This window comes from Antechinus flavipes, chromosome 3, assembly GCF_016432865.1.
Source record: "Antechinus flavipes isolate AdamAnt ecotype Samford, QLD, Australia chromosome 3, AdamAnt_v2, whole genome shotgun sequence".
Lineage (NCBI taxonomy): Eukaryota > Metazoa > Chordata > Mammalia > Dasyuromorphia > Dasyuridae > Antechinus > Antechinus flavipes.
Window position 1 is genome coordinate 329,183,246 of NC_067400.1, and position 16,589 is coordinate 329,199,834.

A 16,589-nucleotide genomic window follows, 5' to 3' on the forward strand; every position below is an offset into this window, starting at 1 on the left:
ATATATCTCATGAAGATTGATATAACATTTTCATCAGAAACCTCAAAGACCTGAACAAAAAGGATTGAACCTGAATTCTAAGAATGGAGGGAAAATATACATCTAAATAAATTATAAAACTGACACTAGGTAGGACAACATGTATGTCATATATTTGAGTAGATACTACTCAATAATTAAGAAATAAAACAATAAAGAGACAGGTTGTGGCAATAAAAGACTATAAAAATGTAATAGTCGTGATGATTGGGAGAACATATAGTAAGGAGTAGCACTATAAATAAAAACGTATAGAGTTTGATATGTATCAAAATCCGTGAAACCAAAAATGAAATCCTGATGGAGAATATTAAGATAAAGCTAAAAGTGGAAAGAAATAACATATTGTTATAGGAGTGTAATATAGATTACTTAATCAGAAAGAGGATATGGATGATGCCTTCCCAAAATAGGTTGTAAAATTGTTATAGAGAGACAGTTTATAGTAGCAACTGGGACTTCAACTGTCAATAAGAAAGAGTTATTTGGGAAGTGGGAGTCAAAATGGAAGAGTAAAGACAATTTGGTTAGGGGAAAGTGACAGGAATCCTGAAAGAAAATGATAATAACATCTTGGAGTATGGAAAAGTGAAGGGAGATAATGCTTGGGAAAGCTAGAGTTATATCTGAGGAAATAAAACATTATGAAGTTCATAGGAAAAATAAATAATATAATTAGAGATTATAAAAGGGAATATAACTCAAGTAAAATGAGAGATTTTAAAAGTTGAAATTTTTGCAAACAATTGAATTGTTAATAAAATTGAAACATTTGTGAATAATCTCTCAGTGAAATAAAGCAGGGAAAGACATCCAAAGGAAACAATCTGATTATAGCTAGGCTGTTTAGTTAGCAAGCTTATGTTTTAAAGGAAAGAGAAAGGAAAAAAAGGCATATCACACATGAAGACTCCCAAAAAATAGCATGAATTTGAATACATTCAAGATTTTAGAAGATAGTTAAAAGAACAGAATGGACTAAGATTCACAAAAAGTACTGATAAAAAGAGGGAACACAATAAGATATATTCAAAGTAAGACCAGGGCAAGGAAAACTAATTCACCAAGATGATATAATGTTATCAAGGGTTATAGAATAGGCAAAGCTACTTGGCTCTTATTTTGTTTCCATATTTTCCAGTGAAAAAAGTAATTGTGAAACTGAAAATTGGAGAACAAAGTTTGAAGAGAGGCAATTGAAACTCATAGAAAGTTAGGAGATTTTGATCTGATTTTTCTTATGCAGTAAGATAATTGCATAAATATGTTTACATATATTGGATTTGGCGTATATTTTAACATGTATAACATATATTGGATCGTTTGCCATCTAGGGGAGGGAATTGGGGGAAGGAGAGGAAAATTTGGAACACAAGGCTATGCAAGGGTCAATGTTGAAAAACTGTGTTTTGAAAATAAAAAGTTAAAAAAAAAGTTAGGAGATAGGAAGAAAAGGACTAGACATTTAAGATTATTTCAAATGATCAGTCTGTGATTACATTCTTACGAATTAAAACAGTTTTTAGGACTAATATAAAGTTGCTCTCAACAGGCTTTGAGATGTCATGGAAAATGGTAGAGGGTTCCAAAAATTTGAGAGAGAAAAAAGTTACTCAATTTTTAAATTAAAAATGGAGGAAACTATAGACCAATAACATTGCAAAAAATTCAGAACATCTTTTTTTGAGGACTTAGAAGAAAATTCATTGATTACAAGGGGCCAATATATTTTTATGAACAATAGTTCATTTTCAACCAAATCTCACTTCATTTTTGAAAGGTTGACTAGGTGTATAAATCATAGGAACACTGTACACAACACATATCTTGATGTCCGCAAAACATCAGACAAAATCTTGCATGATGTCCTTGTGGTCAACATAGAGAAATATAGGCTGTATGACAGAAATAGTATCTTATGTGTATGTATTGCTTTCAACATATGGGATATATTTGAGTGAATATCCCAGTTGTGACAGTTATTACCTGTGCCATTGTGAGTAAGATGGTTTAACTCTCTGAATTTCATTTTTCTTAATTATAAAAAGGGAATAATGAGTATTCCACAGGACAATGAGACAATTACTCATGAAACCAATCACTTATGGATGGATTAGAGGTTTTCATTGTGTATTGCCTGAGGGAATATAAAAATAATATAATCATATAATTTTTTTAGGAAATTCATTTCTAACTTTTTTTCTACTTTGGTCATACTGTATCTGAACTACAGTGTTGACTTCTGACACCATATTATAAAGAAACTGATAAAGCAAAATGATCCATGAGTAGGGTGATTAAATTGGTGATGGGTCTGGAAATCAGTGTTGCCAAGATGATACCTAAAGGGCTTTCATGGAAATAAGAAGGATTAGACGTTTGTAAATACTAATAACAAAAGCAGGATCACTGGGTGACAGATTTCAGCTTAATATAAAGAATAATTTCAATCTTTAGAATTGTCCCAGATTATAGAGGACAAAATATTACTAATAGTGTTTTAGCAGAGAGCACTTTGCTACCTGTTAGGGCATATTGTAGAATAGCTTCTTATGCTGAGTGAGAAATGGGGTTGGATAACCTCTAAGATCCTTTTAATGCTAAGATTCTGTGGTTCTATAAACAAAACATAAGAGGTGATAAAATGCTGAATACTTTCAGTATATGTGTTATAGATGAAACACAGTCTGGAAGGTGAATTACTTTTGCTTAAAAACTACTCAATATAAGTCAGTTTTCTCATGGCAAGTAAGCAGATATGAAGTGAAAATAGTTTTCTTTCAAGTAAATTCATTTCCCTTTCTTCATATAGAGATCTTTTCCTTCCTCCTCCTTTTCCTCCTCTTCCTTCCTTTTCCTTTTCCTCCTACTCCTCTTCTTCCTGCTTCCTCTTTCTCCTCCTCCTTCTTCTCTTGTTCTTCTTGTTCTTTCTTCTTTCTTCTTCTTCCACATTCCTTTCCTGCTACTTTAAGTTTCTGTCATCCCAGTACTTTTTTCTAGGTATTTATTCTCTTTCCTCTCATCATTTTTCTTGTCCCCCTTTTTAGGCAGCCAGGTGGCACAGTGGATAGAAGACTGGGCTTATAGTTCAAATCTAACTTCAGGCATTGACTGTGTGACCCTAGGCAAGTCATTTAACTTCTGCTTACATTAGTTCCCTCAACTAAAATGGTGATAATAAAAGCACTTACCTTCCAGCGTTGTTGTGAGGATCAAATGAGATATGTATAAAATGCTTAGCACAGTGCCATATACATAATAACTACTATTATAAATGATTATTACCTTCTCCCTTTTTACATTAAAATTTAACTCTTCTAAATACTATTCCCTCAGGGTCTTACTAGGTAAATTGAATAATCTGATAAACTGATTCTCATTAAGAAATTAGTGACCACTAAAGATTACCAAATCTTATCCTAAAGAATTGAATAGCAAGAGTGAGAGAGATTATGTAGAAAGATCAGTGGGGCTTTTTAGCACTTTTAAAATTGTGTGGGGTAAAATTGTTTTCCTTCCAATATTTTCCTATCCAATCTGTACTTTTAGATATGCCTATCATATCCTCATTGTCCCTAGAGAGGAGTCATCTTAAATCATTTAGAACAATCAGTATATCTTCTTATTCTTAAATGTCCCTGGGAAAGAGTTCCCAATTTCCCATATTTACACATCTTAATTTTACCATATAAGTGCTTTAGTGTAAACAAGATGTTCAAGTCAAATAAGTACCATTATAGGAAATGTTCCAAGAGGCAATTATTTCATATTTTAATTACAAGGGTTATCTTTTAAAATAATCCATCTATATAGCCTCTAAAAAGAAAAAAAAAATAAGGTTTCTATGTTTGCAAATGTGGTACAATGCAATGAGATTTAGAGTTAAGAGATAGAATGAAATAATGACTTTGCTATTTACTATCTGAATATGTCAGTTTACCTGTCTAGGTCTCAGTTGCCTTTCTGTAAAACCAGTAAGTTGGATTAGGTTATCTCTAGTTCTTTCCAGCTCTAAATTTTATAATCTTCATCCATCTTTTCTTCCATTTTTAGAGAGTGAATGTTATTTTACTTATGCTGTCACTTTGGTTCTGGGCAATTTTACTGAGATTTTCTTTAATAATTTAAATTATATTATTTGAATCATATTAAAATTGAGGCAGTTGGAATCATCCTTACTTCATCTCTCTGTCTCTGTCTCTCTGTCTCTGTCTCTTCCTGTCTCTGTCTCTCTTTGTCTCTGTTTCTCTCTCTCTCTCTGACTCTCTGTTTCTCTCTGTCTCTGTTACCTTGTGTCAGTAATCTTAATAGAGACTTTCAAATGGCTAAAATCTCCAGGATATAAAAATTCTTTTCACTCAGCAGCATTTCTCTGTTCATCTCTCCATTTCTTAATGACATTTTTGCCATTATTCACTATACTTTGCTTGACAGCTATTGTTTTCTATTTCAATAGGTTAAAAGAAACACATCTAGTAAAAATACATTTTAAAAAAATTCTGAAAGGTAGTTGTACAGTATATTCAGGATTTTTTTTTGCCTGACTCTTATATATCAGCTTTCTCTCCATTGAGACCTTAACATGATTTTCTATTTTTATTGGCTTCCTTTGCCAAGTTTTCTAAAATATCATTTGCACTGAATTTCTTAGTTTTGTCAACAAATTCTGCATTGATAACTTGTTTCTGCTTCTGTAGGACCTTGGCAGAGCGGAAGGAGTCTCTGCATGGTGCAAAGAAGGAACAGCTTTCCTCAGCCCCAGAGGGGCTGTTGCATTATTCCGCAGGCTTCTTCTCTGGGCTTGCCTCCGTAATGTTCTTCCCTTACAAATTTCATCTCACTGTACTGTGCATCAAAACGACGCAGTTATGGAGCGCACAGGGAAAAAAATTATAATGCCATTAAAAGATATCATAAATTTCAGATCAGCATCACTTCTAATCCGATACACAATTTTACTGTCTCTATAAAGTAGGTGATTTGCAGTGGTCTGAGGCGTCTCCTGGAGCGTTTTACTTCTTTTTAAATTAAACACACCAACTTTGTGCTGAATTCAGAGTGTGGACATAAAAAAGGGGGTAAAAAGGAGAGGGAAGGGACATCAGATGGGAATTGCAATTGAATCTTTATATATGCCATCTTGGGACTGTGGTACTAAATATAGTGCCAGGTAAATAGATGTGCTGAAATATTCAGAATAAAAAACAAATGTTCCAATAGCAGAAGCACTGAGCCCTGAGAATGTTTCCACACTGGCTGTGCTTAAAATAATAAAATGCTGTTGTTTAAATCTACTCAATCCTGAGAAGCCCTATGTACTAAAAATTATTGCGTGTGTGTGTGTGAATATAAACACACACACACATATATACTTGTGTATGTATGAATCTATTTTTTGGAATATATACACACATATGTGAATGTATATTTTTCTAGGTGTGGTTATCTAATGTATTTGTATATATACACACATTCAAAAGGTATGTATGTTTATACATACTCCTAGAAATCTATCATCTATCTATCTATCTATCTATCTATCTATCATCTTTCTATCTATCTACAGACAAATATATATATATACACATATATATAAAGATATAATGATATATACCTTGTGCGAATGAATATATGCATATTTGTATATATGTGTATATATTTAGAAAGTCTATGTCTGTGAGAGGAAAAAGGAGGAGGAGAGAGAAGGAGAGGAAAAGGGCTAGATTTCATTGCTTTAAAGAACTTTTTTTGGTGAGGAAACTCTCAGTTCAAGGTGGCACAATGGACACCAAATCCAGAATTAGGAAGAATCATTTTCCTGAGTTCAAATCTTGTTTGCCTCAGTTTCCTCTTCTGTAAAATGAGCTGAAAAAAGAAATGCAGTACTCCATAGTTTTGCCAAGAAAACCCCAAAAGGTTTCAAGAAAAGTTGTGAAATGACCAAGCAACAACAGCAATTTATGATCTTAGAGAACTTTCTGGGAGTGGCAAGCATTAAGTGACTTGCTCAAGGTCATACATTTAACATATGTTAGATGTTGGGTCTTAATCCACCCCTCCTAATTCTAGTATTAATGCCTACAAAATTAAAACAACTTATAAGGGATCGGATTATCCCCAGAAGAATTCAGTGATAATTTCTTAGAAATTCATTAAGTTTTTTTGTTTCATAATTTTTATAAACAAATTTACAAACAAAACACAATTGTGTTGTATTAAATCAAAACACAAAGTGTTTATAACTTTGTTTTGGTTCTAATTATTTTCACTTATTTGTTCCCATTCTACACCCAAAGAAAAACAGTGAAGGAAAACTCAGTGGAACTATGCTAGCATTTGACAGTATATTCAATATTCTGCATCTTCAGTACTTCACCTTTTTAATGAAAGGAAGGAAAAACAGCTTATTGTAGAGATGACTATCAGTCATTACAATTACTCAGAGTCTGCCTTTCCTTTAGTATTCTTTTTATATAATTATAATCACTGGGTATATTTTCTTGTTTCTTTTCATTTCACTTTAATTTATATAAGACCATTTCCATAAGTTCCTCATACTCAATTTTTTATGGCCTATAATATTATATCATATGCATATGTCATGATTGATTCATTCATTTTGAATGTTGCTAAGAATATTTTGGTTTACATATAAACTTATTTTCTGCCTTTGTCATTAGTAATGAGATTACTGGGTCAAAGAGTATGAATAGTTTGGTGACTTTTCTCACATAATACTTATTTTCCCAAATGGTTAGAACAATTCACAACTCCACTGATGTTATACATCAATCTGTCTGTCTATAGTCCCTCTAACATGGATTACTTTTATTTTTCATCATTTTTGCCAGTCTGAGCGTGAGATGAAATAGCAGTTGTTTTAAGTTGCATTTTTCTTATTGTCATTTTGATTATTTTTTTCACATGGTTGTTAAAAGGTCTTGAGTTTTTTGAAAACTGCCCATATCCCTTTTTAAATTATGTATTTGGCAATGTTGTGGACATACACATGCTAATTTTTTGTATATTAGAAATTTTACTATGGATATTTCATGCAAAGATCTTTTCTTTCTTCCTATTCCTGCTGTTTTGATTGTTAATGCAATGTTTTAAAATTAGTTAAAATTATCTATTTAATATTTTAAGATCTCTTCCATCCCTTGTTTGTTTATACATTTCCCTTTTAACTATGTGTGTGAAAGGAACCTTCTTCTCGCTTATTTTGTTTTTCATCATATGACTTTTTATATTCAAGTTATACTTTTATTTGGAACTTATTATGGTAAGGGATGTAATTGCTGGTCTAAGCTGGCATTTAGCTTTTCAAACAGTTCTTGTTGAATAAGCAGTTCTCTCCCTAGGCTTTATATTCTTTGGTTTATCTAACAGAGAGACTATGTTCAAATATTTTTGTCTTTCTTATCTAGTTGGGTTTTTTCTTTAATTTTTTTCATGTTTTCTTATGAACTGGACAAGCACCAACAAGTACAGTATTTCAATATACAAAGAAAAAGAGAAGAATAGGATGAAATCATGAGCTTCTATTATCCACGGTTTGTTCTTGTTTTACTTGTTAGGTTTCCCTTTTGAAGGTTTTTTTATTCTCTTCTTTTTCTTTAAATGTTTCACTGAAGTGGTTCTCTTTCTTTTTTTCCCCATCATTATCTCTACCACCTACTTTGTTTTCAATTCTTGGCTACAAGGAAAAGTACAACTTTTAATAAGTTTGAATTCTTTTAGTTAGGTTTTTTTACATTATAGTGCTATATTATCCTACTGCCCCTCCAAATTGGCATATTTCTCTATTAGTTCTTTGTTTTCCAAACTTAATAATAGCATTAATCACTCAATCATCAAACAATGAAAATTTACTATTCTTAAGACTTTAATCTAGGCAGAGGGAGATAGTATAGAAGACAAGGCCTATGTTTCTAAAGATATTATAATTGTTTTGGGGAAAGACCAAGCTTTTGAAGGCTTATGAAACCAAGCAGATGAATGAAGGCAGTGGTAAAATGGCTAGGGCACTAGACTTAAAAAAAAAAAAAACTGCTGTATTAAAAAATTGTGTGACCCTGGGCAAATTCAATTCAATTTAGTTTAATAAACATTTATTAATCACCTGCTATTATACCCTGCCTTCACAATGTTTACAATCTAATGGGGGAGAAGATAACACACAAAAGGAAGCTGAAAAATAGGAGTGGTATGGTGATATGATATTCCAAAGAGTGGAAATGAAATAGATCTACAAATAGAGAATGTAGTTACTTGGAAAATTCTGATTTGAGCTTGTATAAAGGAAGGCTTTGGAGTTTATTGCTTCATTCTCCAGCTCTCCAATAACACCTTAGAGAGCTAGAAGATATCAAGTATAAAAATATTGAGTCAATTTCAATTAACATAGTGATAGGATTTCATTCTCATGTTGGGGAAGCCATGATGTTCCAGTGGATTCAAAACCAAGCAGAGTTATGCTGGAAAATGGAGAATTACCAAATCACTTAAATTTTTCTGTGCCTCAGTTTCCTCATTTATAAAAGTGTATTAATTTCTAGAGTCTTATTTGCCATTGGATTTATGATTCTTATGTATTATGTTTGGCTTATGTATTAGAAATAGGGAGCCACTATAGGTTTTTGAGTAAGGGAATGACAAGGAAAAGGCAATTTGGGGGAAATAGTGCCTGTTAGTGATGACTTTATAGAAGGGGAGATTAGAAATTGTAGGACCAGTGAGGAGGTGGCTAATCATTAAGGTCCTAGGTGATGAGGGTCTGGTCTAGTGATTTTGGTGGGACTGAACAAGCAAGAGATGTGAAGAAGACACTTTATAGCACTGTCTACAAATCTCATTATCTGTTTAAATGTGTTTACTTATTTTTTTAATTTGTGGGGGTTGGGGTATAGTCCCTTTAAAGTCAGAAAGCAGAGCAAGTTTATCCTGTGTGTGCTGGGTGATAACAGGACCAATTGGATGTAAATTTCTAGATACCTAATGGGGAGGAGGATGAACTTAGAATCCCTTAGAAGCTAACTGGAAACTGCTGACTGGAAAATAAAATCTTGGGGTTTTACTCAGAGTAGAGACCTTGCATATTTTTTTTCTGTCTGCTTTGCCCAGTGATGTGGGAAGACATGAGGGAATTGAAAGGAGTATTAAGAGGTCTAATAGGGAGTGCTAAGGAGGCAACTTAAGTTGAAAATGCTTAGTTCTCTCTTTTGGAAGAAGATAAAAAAAAGCAAAATGGAAACTACTTGGAAGGACATTTGGTACAAACTTGGTGAGAATTATTGGTGCTATGGACAAACCTCAAATAAGTCCAGAAATGTCCAGAAGAATTAGAAAGATGCATTATTCAAAATCCTGGAAATTAAACTAGGGATTAGAATGAGCTGAGGCTGGTAATAGTTAAAGATTAATAAGCTAGCTAATTAATTAAAATTAAACATTTTAGTCAAAGTTTAAATTTGTCTCTGATTATTTTTTAAAAGCATAATAATTTGTGGTATGCTTATCTATTTAAACGATGATATACATATGTATAATCATGGATAGACTATAGAGATAGATTAGGCTATATGTTTAATTACCTGGCAAAGGATGATAGGTTCTCTTTGATTCAGTTTATATGAGCTATAGGAGGTCTAGCTCTTCAGACTATGTGAGGTAAAACTGGCTTTACTTTTGTTCCTCTTATTTCCCATCTTTGGTCCTTTATACTGGATGCCCTCCAAGGTGAAATGTATCTTCCTTTTTTTTTTTCTTTAAGCCATTAATTTGTAGAATTTCTTCTATATTAAGTCTTACATGTTTTTGCCACCTTAAAGTATTCTCCCTCCCAAAATATTTTGTATTTTACAACTACCTTGTATTTATTCTACATATATACAATGTCTTTGTATGCAGATGCACATATGCATGCATGTAACTATATATATATACTTTCTTTTGTACTCTCTGAATTTAGCACAGGTTAGCCCACAATAAGTATTTAATCAATGCTTTTTCAATTTTTCATTAGTTCATTTATTCATCCATGTGTACATGGATCTCACTTGACAGGATATAGACTTTTTAAACATACAGAATAGAGAGTGTTTCACTTTTGTGTTTATATTCCAGGTCCTGGCTCAATACCTTCCACATAGTAGGTGCTTTATAAAATAAATGATTATTGTTTGATTGTTACAAAACAATCAAACAGCTGGGGAGAAATAATCATTTTATACTATAGTATAGTAAATTCAAGCATATTGTCATGGCAAAAATTATATGTGCAATTATGAGAAACAATTGGAATGAAGCAGTATAAAAACTTGGTGATAAATTAGATTTATCTCATTCTCCAACTAGCAGAAATTGCTTCTTGAATGTCCATCTGGTATAGGGCCATTTATAATCTAAAAGAAATAAAAGACTAGAGGTCAAACCATCCTTTCCTCAGAGTTAACTAGATTTCTAAATTATAATTTTTGGTGCCATTGTCTTATTCTAAATTTCCACATTATAAATTCTTTCCTACTTTGATTACTAAGATCTAATTGCCACTTTCCAAATTTTGATTTAACTTCCTGGTTCCCTGGAACTTCCAGATTCTTTACCTGCTTTCTTGGCTTTCTGACTTTCAGTCCTTGAGTTCATATTTAACTAATGAAAACATCTGGGACTTTAATACTTTAAAACTTCTGTAATTTTTTTGTCCTGAATTTTGCTAGTCCTAGTCTCCTGCCTAATTTACTAATTTTACCATGTCACATAATGACAAAGTCAAAGATTATTTCAAAATTTCTCTAGTCTGAGAGAGCAGAAAATTGCTGATACCATTGATGACTAGATTAAGTTGAGGAAGATAATTAGATATTGGGGAGAAGAAAATGGTTTTGGTTCTAACATAAGTCTCTGTTAGAATATTCAAGCAAAAGTATATTACAAGCAGATAGAATTTTAGGGCTGAAATTAATCTGAGCATCATATGTATAAATAGAGAGATGACAGTTGAATCCATAAAAGTTGATGAGTTTATCAAAGGTGTTATTGGGAGAAATTAGAATGTTAAGTACAGCATAGGGAATGATCTAGGATTGGGATACAGAGAAAAGAAAGAAAATTCAGTAAAGGCTGCCTCTTAAAATCTATGAACCCAGTTTTAGTGAAAACTGTGGTAACTGATACATGATGTGATAAGTGCTACAATTAGGGGTATAAGGACTTTGCCTTATGACACTGACATCCTGAAGTAGTGAGATTGGTGGCTTTGGGGGGTGGGGTGACAATGCACTTCCTTGATGTAGTGTTCCATTGTCCTGCTAGCCCTATCCCTCATGGATCTTTGCTGGCTCCATGATACTGCCTTTTCCCAGGGTTCTATTGCATCATTCTTTTATTGGGAATTTGAATTCACCCTCAGCCTTCACTTTAGATGTAGTGATGAATGGGGATTGGTGCTACAAAAATTCAAATTCATGTCTGTGAGACACCAAAACTCAATGTAACCTCACCTGAGGAAAATAAACTTTCCTTTTACATCTATGCAGATAACCCAGCCATGAGACCCATGTCAAAATCTTTGTGAAAGGTGTTTAGGATCGATGGTGAATCTGTGCATATTTTTTGAGATGGGATCCCATATCCTTCTTGGTTCAAGTGAGTTTTTTTGGCCCAGCATCAGTTTCTCAGAGTTTCTACTCACAGGGGCCTATCTTAGGATTTCTCTCTTCAGCCATTGAGACAATGCCTTAAGAATCTCCCCATCTATGAGAGAAGTATCTCAATATATCATATCTTTCCTTAGGCATCCTTCCTGTCAGCTCCAGCCCTAGCTTAACTGAATTTGCTTCAGAGTCAGAATTCCGATGTGAATCTGATCTCTTCTCTTCTAATATCTCTATTCATTTCTTAGGAGAGCTAACAGTGTGCTTATTGTATACAAGTAGAATCCTTGTTTAATGAATCCCATTTTAATGTTCAGTTCAATATTGGACCTCCCAGCCAATACCCAATACTACCTCTGTTTTCCAGTGTGAATATGCTAACTTCTGTTAAATAAGCCATTCTGTATAACAGATGTCTTCACAAGCTCTTATCTAATTAGTAATCGATAGATTTAATGAAAGAGATGTCCTTTTGAAAAATAATTCTATTTAAATAGAGTTGAATAGACATATTTTTTCCAAAATATGCTATTTCTCTGAAAATGTTGTGTTAGTGACTTGGAAAGAGTTTTGTGAATTGTTTAGTACAAGTCCGAGCTTATCATGGCAATAAACAATAACAACATCAACATATATTACACTTTACATGCATTATATCATTTGATGCTCATGAGGGAAGTACCATGATTGTTTTTATTTTATAAGTGAGGAAATGGTAGCTAAGAAAGGTGAATCAGTATGCAGGAGCACTCAGTTAACAAGTATATAACCAGTATTTCCCGACTTTAAATCTAGCTCTGGAACTTCTCAAATGATTAGTGAGTTGGACTAAGAATTGAAAAAGGGGGAGGATGGGCTATGTCATTTTGGGAAAATCACACCATTCTTTCCATGAGTCTAGCTGGGTGAATGAATAGAGTACTGGGCCTGGAGTTAAAAAGACCTGAGTTAAAATCTAGCCTCAGATGCTTATCAACTAGATGACCCTAAACAAGTCACTTAACCATATTTGCTTCAATTTCCTCATATGTAAAAACAGCTGGATTATGAAATGGCAAACCACTTCAGTATTGCCATCAAGAAAACGCTAAATGGGGTCTTGAAGAGTTGGAACTGAAACAACTGCACAAGAACTTCAATGAGTCTAATATTCTCTCTGAAACAAGGGCCCATATTTTAATATCAATACTTTTCTATATCCTATTGCTACAGGTCATAGAAAAATTATCTTTCTTTGAAAAACTGAAATTTAGGATCATTCACAGGACAGTGGAAAGGTACATAGTAGGTATGAGAAAATTATAACACATTGCAAGCCAAGAATACATAGAAGAAACAATATAAACAATGCCATCAAAGAAATGTGTTGCCTGAAAAAAGATGGGCCAGTAATAAAGTAAAAACAGGCGATAACTGGCAGATAGGATACATGTTCCATCACTTCCATAGGATGCCAAATTGTCTAGTAGAAATTCTTTGGTAAGTTATATGGAACTTCAGTCTGTGAACAAAACCATATGGAATGGATGACATAGATGGTAATGATTTGCATTGTTGGAAGGAAAATATGTTGATGAAATTACATATCTTTCAAAGAAGAATTATATATTTCCAATGTTTCTCAGGCAATTGTGTGCTGCAGAAATCAGTATATGGTTCTTGTTCTTGTCTTATGTTTTCATGAAAAATACCCTAGACATGTATATAGACTTTTTTCTGTCAAGGACCATTTGGATATTTATAAAATCATTTGAAGGTCATAGAAAATTATCAAACTTAGAGAACTTATAGAACTCAAGCAATGGGAGGTTATTATACTTAGCTTTCAGCTTATCACCAGCAGTTACCTTAGCAAATTTTTTGTGGGCCTTATATAGACCATGGACTGGACATTTTCCACCCTTGTTGCAGAACATTCTCATATTTTGTAGAAATAATAAATTATACATAGAGATCATTAGCATTTATGACTTCTTAATTATTTTGCTAATATTTTATTACTATGGTGTAGTGTCATTTTGTGGTTCTTTTACTAGCTTTATCTACAAATGTTTTTCAATGATATAAATTAGTTCAATCTTATACCCAAATTTCAGCAGTCTGATTTCTCCCTCAAAGGCCTTTTCTTTTTTGGCTAATTTTGAGATGATACTTCTTGAAAGCATTCACCTATCTCCTCTATATTGTTTTGTAAATGAGATTTAATTCTAAAGTTGCCCTTGGCTAATTTTTCTCCCAATCTCTACTCCCGCCTATTATGTTTTTCCTATTATTGAGTTTATCACCATCATTTAGTATCTTGGGCCAGAAATTTTGGGTCTATCCCTTAGCATTGGATAAGACAGAAATAAAAAAAAAAGTTTGATCTAGGTCGAATTAATTAATACATGATTTCAAGAATGCGAGATGATGGTTTCATTGTACTGTATGCTGGTTAGGTCATACTTCTACTATTATGTTTAGTTCTATACGTTGCATTTTAGGAAAGATATTGACAAATCTAAGGACAACCAGAGATGGACCTCTAGGATGTTAAAGTAATTAGAGATTGAACCATAGGAAAATTGGTTGAAACAACTGGTGATAGTTATCTTGTAGAAGGAATGTGAAAGATGCCTTCTAATATGTTAAGGGCTGCCATATAAAAACATAGATTATGTGTGTTCTTCTTGCTCCTGGAGAATGGAACTTTGAGCAATAGGTATAAGTTATGTATTAAATGGAGGCAAAAATTTACTGATAAAGCTGCCAAAAGGTAGAAGAGTTGCCTCAGGAAGTGAAGATCATCAAAAAGGATATTTTTATTCTGATATGAATTATTCTAGGTGACTTCAAATATCTCTTCCCATTTGAAAAATTTAGTATTTTGTTTTCCCCCAGTTACATATTAAAACAATTTTAAACATTTGTCATTTTCTTTTTATGTCCTATTAGCTAATCTGATAGGTATGTGGTAGTACTTCATAATTGCTTTAATTTGCATTTCTCTAATCACTAGTGAGTTTGAGAATTTTTTCATATGGCTATAAACAGTTATGAATATTTCAGATGAAAACTGTTCTTATCTTTTGATCATCATTTAGAGAATGATTCTTATTTTCATAAATTTGACTTGGTTTTCTATGTTTCTCTATATGCTTTTTGTAATCATTATTTCAGGATATTGAGAGGGGTTTGGGGGAGAGGTCAAGTGAGTCTTTACTTAGATCTTTATCAGAGAAACTTGAGAACATTTTTTCCCACAATTACTCTTGCTAACCATTTCCCTCCTGTTTGTTCTATTTTCTTTCCCTTTTTACTCTGTCCCTCCTAAAAATGTTTTGCTTCTTACTACCATCTCCCCTAATATACCCTCTTTCCTGTCATTCCAATTTTCTTCTATCTCCTTCTCCTCCTATTATCCTATAGGGTAATTCTGTATCCAATTGAGTGTGTATGTTATTCCCTATTAGAGCCAATTCAAATGAAAGAAGAGTCACTCATTCTCCTCTTATTGTCCTCCTCTTTTTCTCTGCTATAAAAGTTTTTTTTTTTTTTGCCTCTTTTATAACTTGGCCCACTATACATCCCCCTTTACCTTCTTTCCAGTATTTTCATTTCTCACACTTTAAATTTTTTTTTTAGATATTATCCCAACTAATACCTGTGCCCCTTGTTTATATATACACTTAACTGCTCTAGTAATGAGAAAATTCTTGTGAGTTATAAGTATCATCTTCCATGTAGGAATGTAAGTAGTTTAACCTTATTAAGTTTGTTACAACTTCCCTTTCCTGTTTACCTTTTTATGCTTTTCTTGAGCCTTGTATTTAAAAGTTCAATTTTCCATTCAGTTCTTGTCTTTTCATCAAGAATGCTTGAAAATCCTTTATTTCATTAAATATCCACTTTTATTCTGAGAGATTATATCAGTTTTTCTGGGTAGGTGATTCTTGATTATAATCCTAAATCCTTTGCCCTCCAGAATATCTTTCAAGCCTTCTGATCCTTTAATGTAGAAGCTGCTAAATCTTTTGTTATTTTGACTGTAACTCCAAGGTACTTGAATTGCTTCTGGCTGCCTGCAATATTTTCTACTAGATTTGAGAGCTCTGGAGTTTGGCTGTTTTCCTTGGAGTTTTCATTTTGGGATCTCTTTTAGGAGATGATTGCTAGATTCTTTCAAATTCAATTTTATCCTTTGGTTCTAGAAGAAAAACTTTGACAATTTCTTGAAATATGACATCTAGGTTATTTTTTGATCATGGCTTTCAGATAGTCCAACAATTTAAAAATGATCCCTCCTGGATCTATTTTCCAGGTCATTTCTTTTTCTAATGAGATATTTGATATTGTCTTCTATTTTTTCATTCTTTTGTTTTATTGCTTCTTGATTTCACACAGTCTTTAACTTTTGTTTGCTCAATTCTAATTGTTTTATTTAATTGTATTTGTTTATTTGAAGTTCTTTTTTATTAAAGCTTTTTATTTTTTAAAACATATGCATGGATAATTTTTCAACATTTACCCCTGCAAAACCTTGTGTTCCAAATTTTCCCCTCCTTCCCCTCCCCCTTTCCTCCCTCCCCTAGATGGCAAGTAACCCAATATATGTTAAATATGTTAAAATATAAGTTAAATAAAATATATGTGTATATATTTATACAATTATTTTGCTGCACAGGAAAAATCAGATCAAAAAGAGAAAAAATGAGAAAGAAAACAAAATGCAAGTAAACAACTGTGATAACTACGTATTTTAAAATCAGCCAGAGTCAGGAATTCAGGTTAAGGGAAAATCTTCAATCTTTATTCTTTTTGAGGTGAAGGGGGATTGTGATAGCAATATGGGCAGGTGCGACAGGACCCAGCCAGCAGAGGTGAAGGGGGATCGCGATTGCAATGTGAGCAGCTGTG